The following is an 8643-nucleotide window of genomic DNA, read 5'->3' as shown; positions in this document are numbered from 1 at the left end:
GATACAAGGTGATCAGGTTGTCCCTCTTGGGGCTCACGGTCTTCATCCCCATTTTCCAGATGAGGTCGCCGAGGCCCAGAGAAGTGAAGTGACTTGCCTAAAGTCACACAGCTGACAAGTGGCGGAGCCGGGATTAGAACCCATGACCTCTGACTCCCAAGCCCGGGTTCTTTCCACTCCCACAGTCATCATCATCACTAGGAGGCAAAGTCCTGATTGAGCGCGTTCAGGTCAGTAGTCAGGAATTTTTGCTTTGTTTTTTCCGGTTCTACTTATGCGCTTATTACGGGCCGAGCACCGTACTAAGTCCCCTGCGGTAGAACCGAGAATATCAGGTCGGATACATTCCCCGAAGGGTCTCACATTCCCAGTTGGAAGGAGTTCATAAGATGGAGTTGCTGCTTCATCTAAAGAGCAATAGGTAACCATTAGAGATGTAGGGGAGTGTGGCAACATATTTCTCCTATTAATAGGAACGACTGCGTTAAAGAAAGGAATGTGTTGATTGAGTTGGCATCACATTTCAAACTGAGGGGGATGAATTCTCCCGACTCTCTTACGTCCTTAAAAAGAGAGTCAGGAGACCATCATTGTATCATTTTAATGATATGATAAGGAATATTATTTAAGAATATTATTATATCGTTATCATATTATTATATTCCTTAATATGTTAAGGAATAACATGGTTTTGGATGCTGCTATCGATATGAGTGGAGTTCATTTTTCCAAAAGACATTCCTCTCTAGACTATAAATGCTATATAAATAGACTATATATAGAGATTGCATACATATATATAGTCTCTATATAATAGACTAGAAATAGACTAGACTCTCAACTCCTTCTGGACAGGGATGGCATCTACAACTCAATTGTACTGTACCCTCCAAAGTGCCTAGTAACATTTTCTGCACACGGTAATTGCTCGATAAATACCGTTGCTCCATTATTTAGTGAAAATCAACAGCCCATTAACCCGCGAATTGGAAAATGAATTTTTGGATTTAGACTCTTCCTCCATAACTGCTATTCCACTCTCAAGTGCTCCAATGTACCAGTTTTTTAACGACTTTTTTTTAGATGGCAGAGCATTGTCATATGTAAGAAATAACCCGTGAGGACATACACCTATGGGGCTAAAGCTTCATTTCCTCTCCTGCAACATGACGGTAGTGAAATTGCCAAATTGTGGAATTTATTTTTCTGGATACTCTACAAACATATAGCATGTATCAAGATTTTTCTCATCAAGGATGAGTGCCATCCAGCTGTTATCAATTAAGATGATGTAATTCTTGGTCCCATTTAACTGAGCCAGTGCAACCATCTTTCTGGGCTTATTTTCCCTCTCACTTTACCACGTTAACCTTTAAGGTGACACTGCTGCAAGCTGTCTTTCCCGGGGCATTGGGAAACAAGCAACCTCTCGATGAAGAGTGACGAGCAAATCTCCAAAGGTGAGGGCCAACTCACTTAAGACAAGCATCAAAAGGTTTCAGTGTTCAAAGCTGATCCAACCCTTTTGGCCCTGAAAAAAAAAAAAGGGAAAAAGAAAAACTATATAACAATGCTTCACATTTCAGCTTCTGGTCCCAGCTAAAACCAAGAAGTACAAAAGCATCCAAAAGGCACATAAAAGCAAAACAAACTTTTAAAAAATTGAACCGTAAAGGTGGAGGAGAGAGTGTGTATTTCTGGCCCAGAACTTTTAATACAGTCAAATTTTTCACGGGTAAAGATGTGATATTTACAGATCCTCCTTTTGATAGTTAATAAGGGGCTGGAGAACATACTCATGAAATCAGGATGAGATGAGATGTTCAAGGAGTGGGACTTGAGAGAGAGAGAGGTGAAAGGGATCATGAGGAGAGAAGAAGGAAAATAGGAGGAAAGAGATAAAAGATAGAGATAAAAACCAGCAGGTTTGTGGAGTTTTACCTCTTCCTTCTAATTCCCTTCTCTTCCTCCTCTTCCTTCCCTTCTCCTCCTCGTCCTTTCCTCCGGGACCCCTCCAGTGTGCTGAAGCCAGAGTTGGAGGCAAAGTAGTCAATAAGTCAATCATCCAATCAGTGCTATTTATTTAGCTTTTTTAATAGTTAATTGCTTACTTTGTGCCGGGCACTGTACTAAGCGCTGGAGTAGATACAGGCTAATCAGGTTGGACACAATCCATGTCCCACATGGGACTCATAATCTTAATCCCTATTTTCCAGATGAGGTAACCGAGGCCCGGAGCAGTGAAGGGAGGTGCCCAAGGTCACACGGCGGAGAAGCGGAGGAGCCAGGTCCATGCTCTACCCACCCGGTTATGTTCCTTCTTATACTACGTTCAGGACACTGTACTGCTTGCTTGGGAAAGTACGCTATTGTTAGCAGACATGATCCCTGCCCACAGGGAGTTGACAATAAAATAAATTAGAGATAGGAGTAAAAGGGAAAAGGGGGAGGTAGACATGAGTTAGTGCTTGAGCAATAAGGTATACCTTAAAATATGTATATAATTGCTAATGGGGGTTGTAATTATTCAATGCTTAGGTAATGCAATACATGCCCTTAATTTATATTAATGTCTGTCTCCCCTGCTAGAATCTAAATTCTCTCTGGTCAGGGAACTTGTCGACCATCCGCGTTTTATCGAACTCTCGTAAACATTTAGGACAGTGCTCTGTACAGAGTTAAGTACTCAATAAATACCATTCATTCAATCATATTTATTGAGCATTTACTCTGCGCAGAGCACTGTACTAAGTGCTTGGGAGAGCACAGTATAATGATAAACAGATACATTCCCTGCCCACGATTGATTGATTAGGTGAAATATGGGGAAGCAATATCAATGACAGATCTTATACCTCTTCTTCTTCTACGTGGTATTTATTAAGCACTCGCTATGTGCCAGGCACCGTACGACGTGCTGGGGTAGATACAAGTTAATCAGTAATGAGAGAGATCGGGTCCCACATGGGGCTCACAGTCTTGATCCCCGTTTTACAGAGGGGGGAACTGAGGCACAGAGAAGTTAGTGACTTGCACGAGGTCACACAGCAGACAAGTGACAGAGCACAGAAAGTCCAGGCACTGGGCACGGGGGGGTGGGGGAAGGTGTTGAATGGGTGAACCCGAGATTGTCTTGGCTTGACCAGGGGTCCGAGGGAGGGTAAGTGGGACAGCATGAATGGGAGTGAGACATTAATGGCAGGAAGCATAGTGTACGGTCCCAGATATTCGCATCGCTATATCACCGTCTTCATCAGTGATTTCTAGAGAGAATCTTCATTTAACCCAGCCTTAATTAAGTAGCTGATGCATATCCCGCCTCTGCTACTTGTCAGCTGTGTCACTGTGGGCGAGTCACTTCACTTCTCTGGGCCTCAGTTCCCTCATCTGGAAAATGGGGATTAAGTGTGAGCCTCACGTGGGACGACCTGATCACCCTGTATCTACCCCAGGGCTTAGAGCAGTGCCCTGCACGTAGTAAGCGCTTAACAAATACCAACATTATCATTATTACATTCAAGGGAGAATGGAATTGAAGATAACCCCCGCCTACTTAGAACTCACAGTCTAGGGAAATAAGTAAATAAAAATCACCGACAAGGCTTTAACGACTTCAGAGTTGCCACTCCGTAATCATTATCTTCCAGAAAGAACGTAAGAGCGGACTGTAAAAATCACCAGGGTACTTCGCTGCTCTCCATTTCCGGCAAACCGCTGTCTGGACCGGTTATCGAGGATTACCCTGAAGATGATCCAATCCTCGGATATCATTCAGACCAAAATCCAGCATGACAGCCGTGATCTGTGCAGGAAAACTGATAGAGAAGGTCAAGGGAGCAATCGCTCTAAACTGTAGTCATAGACCGTACAGAAGCTTTAAACCCCATTAACGGACCTGGGTCCCAGCCAGTAACAATCCCACTGGGCTACTCTGAAGTTGAAAGTGTGGCCTAGTGGAAAGAGTCCAGTCCCGAGAAGAGCCTGGGCTTCCGAGTCAGGGGGCATGGGTTCGACTCCCGGCTCTGCCACTTGGCAGCCGTGTGACTGTGGGCGAGTCACTTCACTTCTCGGTGCCTCAGTTACCTCATCCGTAAAATGGGGATTAACTGTGAGCCTCACGTGGGACGACCCGATTACCCTGCATCTTCCCCAGTGCTTAGAACAGTGCCCTGCACATAGTAAGCGCTTAACAGATACCAACATTATTATTATTATTATATTGGCTCGGCCACTCATCTGCTGTGTGACCTTGGGAAACTCGCTTCACTCTCGGTTCCTCAGCTACCTCAACTGTAAAACGAGGTTCACGTATCTGTTTTCTCTAGCCCTTAGACCGGGAGCCCCATCTGGGACTGGAATTGGGTCTGATGTGATTGTGAATGAATACAATATAAATTCATTTCAGTGACTACAATTCAATAGGAGCAGTGTATCCTGGTGGGAAGAACATGGGCCTGGGAGTCAGAAGACCTGGGTTTTAATCCCAGCTTCGCCACTTGCTGTCTCTGCGACCTCGAACACATCCCCTAACTTCCATGGGCCGCAGTTTCCTGATCTGTAAGATGGGGATTCGATACCTTTTTTTATTTTTTGCTCCTACTTACACTGTGAGCCCCATGAGGAGCGGGGACTGTGTCTTAGCCCATTAACTTGTATCTACCCCGGTGCTTGACACCTGGTAAGCGCTTAGATGCAACGGCAATAAAAATAATGGTAACAATAATAAAATTATAGTAAGCGTTTAATATTAGGCTCCGAGTAAGGGCTTAAAAATTACCGTTATCGTATGAAGTCCACCCAGATCCTGAGGCACAGTGGAATGCCCAGTTCCTTCGGAGATAAAAGGTCCCTTTTTGACACTTTCCCTTTCACCAGCAGAGTAAAGCAAGATCCTGTTCGACCAGTCCTAGCTATACCAAAGATGGGTTTTAAATACTCTTTCAGTGTGTTGGATTCCCCACGCATCAAAAGTCTTCGAGAGAGTCATCAAGAGCTGTTGCGTGCTGATGACTGCACTCCCGTGCACAGATACGAGACCACACGAATAGGGTTCAGAACTACTTCGCAGTCAGCCTACCCCAGTGGACCGACTATAAATGTGAAGCGGATTGCGGTTACGTACCAAGGAAACTGATTCTAGCACCAGTGCGTCTCTCTCAGACGCCAGATAACTTATATCTTCAAATGATCCTGTAGTTTTCGCCGCGCAATGAGGTGTGGATTGGTAAAGCCTTAGAAAATTGAATCAAGACGTCTATCGTGACCTTTAAGGATTTGATCGCTCTGACCAGTCGTCGGCTTCCTTTTAAATGAAAAGGTCTGCAAAGCTGTCGTAACGTGGAAGCGTCGGGCTTCGTGTGACACCTGCCCTTCGGTTTGAAGGCGACTCTGCCGAAAGGGAGATCGCAAACTTTCCGGAGATGGGATTTTGCCCCTTTAGCAGTTTGATAAGTGCCACGTACGGCTATACGTACGATCAGAAAGCGAGACGGTCTCCCGCGTCACAATCGCAGAGTACAGGCGGGTCACCAATATTGACGCAATGATCATCCAGCACAGTCTCTTTGGGTGGAATATATGAGGAGAATGGATAGAATAAGAGGACGTCCAAGCAACTGCTGCGCGGCAGGCCGTAACGGGGTGTCTGTTTATCGTTCTTCTGTACTCTCCAGAGTCCTTAGTACAGTGTTCTGCACACACTAAGCGCTCAGTAAATACGATTAAATGAACGAGACGTGGATGCGTGAACAAACCAAGCGGTCACTTTGGTTCTGTTCTGTTTTGTTTCGTTGTCTGTCTCTCCCGTTTAGACTGTGAGCCCATTGTTGGGCAGGAATCGTCTCTATCTGTTGCCGAATTCTACATTCCAGCGCTCGTACAGTGCTCGTCACCTAGTAAGCGCTCGCTGAATACGACTGAATGAATGAATGGACGGGCCACACCCAACATGTCGAAGACATAATCCGGTAGAGTCTTAGTACAGAGTGAGCAACCACTTGGGAGCAGCAATAGGCAGACTTGGACCATCAATAATAATAATAATAATTATGGTATTTGTTAAGCGCTTACTAGGTTCCGGGCATGGTACTAACTACCGGGGTGGATACGAGTCTACAGGGTTGGACCCAGTCCCTGTCCCACGTAGGGCTCACTGTCTCAATCCCCATTTTAAAGGTGAGGTAACTGAGGCCCAGAGAAGTGAAGTGACTTACCCAACGGGCAGAGCCTGGATTAGAATCTATCACCTACTGACTTCCAGGCCTATCCATTCCCCAAAGGTTGCGCTTATTAACCAGCGATTTTTTCTTCTACTGGTAATAATAACGGTTCCCGTTAAACCCTTAATATGTGGCAGGCATTCCACTGAGCGATGGGGTAGGAACAAGATCGATCAGGTCCCTGGTATAGAAGGGGCTCACAGCCTAAGTGGGAAGGATAGCGCGTATTTAATTCCCACCGTACAGATGAGGAAACCGCGGCAGAGAAGTCAAATGACTTGCCCAAGATGTCACGGCAGGTAGGTGGCGGATTCACAGTTAGAATCCGGGTCCTCTGACTCCTGGGGCCAGGCTCTTTTTTCCTGGCCACTGACCCCCTGAAATAAACTATCACATCAGTGTACCAAGGGGCCATCTTTATAGAGAAGCAGCGTGGCTCAGTGGAAAGAGCACGGGCTTGGGAGTCAGAGGTCGTGGGTTCGGTTCCCGACTCTGCCACTTGTCAGCCGTGTGACTCTGGGCAAGTCACTTCTCGGTGCCTCAGTTCCCCCAACTGTAAAATGGGGATTAAGACCGTGAGCCCCACGTGGGACAACCTGATTCCCCTGGGTCTACCCTAGCGCTTAGAACAGTGCTCGGCACACAGTAAGCGCTTAACAGATACCAACGTTATTATCAACTTCTCTGTGCCTCAGTTACCTCAACTGGAAAATGGAGATTAAGAGGGTGAGCCTCATGTGGGACAACCTGACTACCCTGGATCTACCTCAGCGCTTAGAACAGTGCTCCGCACATAGTAAGCGCTTAACAAATACCAACATCATTGTATGCAGACGGTGGGAAATGGATGGCCGCTGATGTGGCCTGTCGATGTTGTCGGCCACATCTGAGTAGGACCTCAAAAAGAGGACCTTGTCATCGGTAGTGAAGGACAGCGTGTGCGTTTTTTCTCTCTCTCACTCTCTGTCTCTCTCTCCTACACGCAGGCACACACAAAGGTATACCGCGAATGCCCTGAGGCAAATCCCTGCGTATGATCGCCTCCAGGAAATTCCTGAAAGTCAAAGAGAATTAAGCCAGTGTCCCCGGGACCAGAGACCAAGCTGCAGATTTTCCCGTGACTCGGGACGGCGCATCCGGGCACCACATCGATTGGAAATGAAACCGACTGTCCCGACAAGAATAGGAGCTCTAAAATTCCATTTCGCGAAGGCCCATCACTCTGATCGCCACTGTCACTGCAGTGTGAGAGCAGAAAACGGACTCTTCATCCCACCAAAGAGCTCTTCCTTCATCTTTCACTGATAATACACATCACCTTCTGGTGAAGGATCTTACCCTCTGTCCTTCTGGAGGAGATAAATGACACGCCTGGCCGCTATCATCTTAACTGCCTTTTTTGTTATCTGTGCTATCTGTCTGACTTAACACAGAGCTCGATTTGGGCTACAGGTGCCAGGTGATAGACTAGTCCTCCCGCCAGAAAAATTGTTGCAATTTATTGCACCTTTTCAAACTGATTGCAGATCGATCAAAAAACCGAGTCCACGGTTTATTCTGCAGATGGGTTATTCTGCTCTGGGAAGCTCCGGTGTCCAAGCGCTTCTTTCTGGACCGTTCTGTGAATTATGGAAGTGGCTCAAGAGTCCCGGAAATACGTGGGCGAAAATCAGTTCTCGTGACCGACCGCGGTTTTGCATCGTGTTGGGTAAATGAGGATAGTGGAAATCTGCATGTGCCTCTCTTCTCAATGTGCCGATACCTTCTCTTGGAAGTTCATCTGGCCCTCTCTTTGAGGGTCGTCTTTCAAGATTCGTGTCAATATTCTGAGGCAGTGAGCAAAAGAACAATTTGTACTCTAGGGACAGCATTGACATGGTTACTAGTTATTCTAGTTTGACATTTGGTTGTCCTTTTCATCAGACTTTCTGTATAGTCTTAAGAGCATGAAAATGTACTGAATCAACGCTCTTGTCAACTATCCCTTTTGTCCGTATCCCTGATCTGTGGTTCTAAAATGCCGTTGAAAGATTTTTTTTTTTGAGGTTGAGTCAATTTTAATGTGCGAGTTTCCTCGGGGGGCGTTCAGGCCAGTGACTAATTATTTATTTAATTCTCCCATCATGCAGTCCCTCTAGACAAGGAGGAGAGAGCTGCCAGGAAAGCGACGGGGTCGAAGAGATTGTATAAAGGAACTGCAAGGAACGTACGCGATCTTTCTGCCCCCATTCTCTAATGGGTTCACAGGTAGATCAGGAGCCAAAATTACATAATTCACATGAAACCTGGTCTCATTCTTTCAAATAAGTCACTCCCCTTAGTCTCTGTTTCAGCTAGAGGCTTCGTAAGGCAGGTGTTATTTTGGTGTGTTTTTGAAGAATGTATGTATACCTAAAGACATTTGGGGGGTGCCTTTTTCAGTTGG

General features: G+C 45.9%; 1 long non-coding RNA gene across 1 annotated transcript; it reads right to left on the bottom strand.

Moving 5' to 3' along the window:
• Nucleotides 1–1176: 1176 nt before the first annotated feature.
• On the bottom strand, nt 1177–5683 carry LOC114814308. The gene is made up of 4 exons (XR_003762079.1): nt 5123–5683; nt 3595–3815; nt 1942–2022; nt 1177–1531 (listed from the first exon to the last, which is right to left on the bottom strand). It is a non-coding gene; the product is annotated as an uncharacterized LOC114814308 (long non-coding RNA).
• Nucleotides 5684–8643: the final 2960 nt, after the last annotated feature.

This window comes from Ornithorhynchus anatinus, chromosome 9, assembly GCF_004115215.2.
Source record: "Ornithorhynchus anatinus isolate Pmale09 chromosome 9, mOrnAna1.pri.v4, whole genome shotgun sequence".
Lineage (NCBI taxonomy): Eukaryota > Metazoa > Chordata > Mammalia > Monotremata > Ornithorhynchidae > Ornithorhynchus > Ornithorhynchus anatinus.
This window is presented reverse-complemented; position numbering and strand designations above follow the sequence as displayed.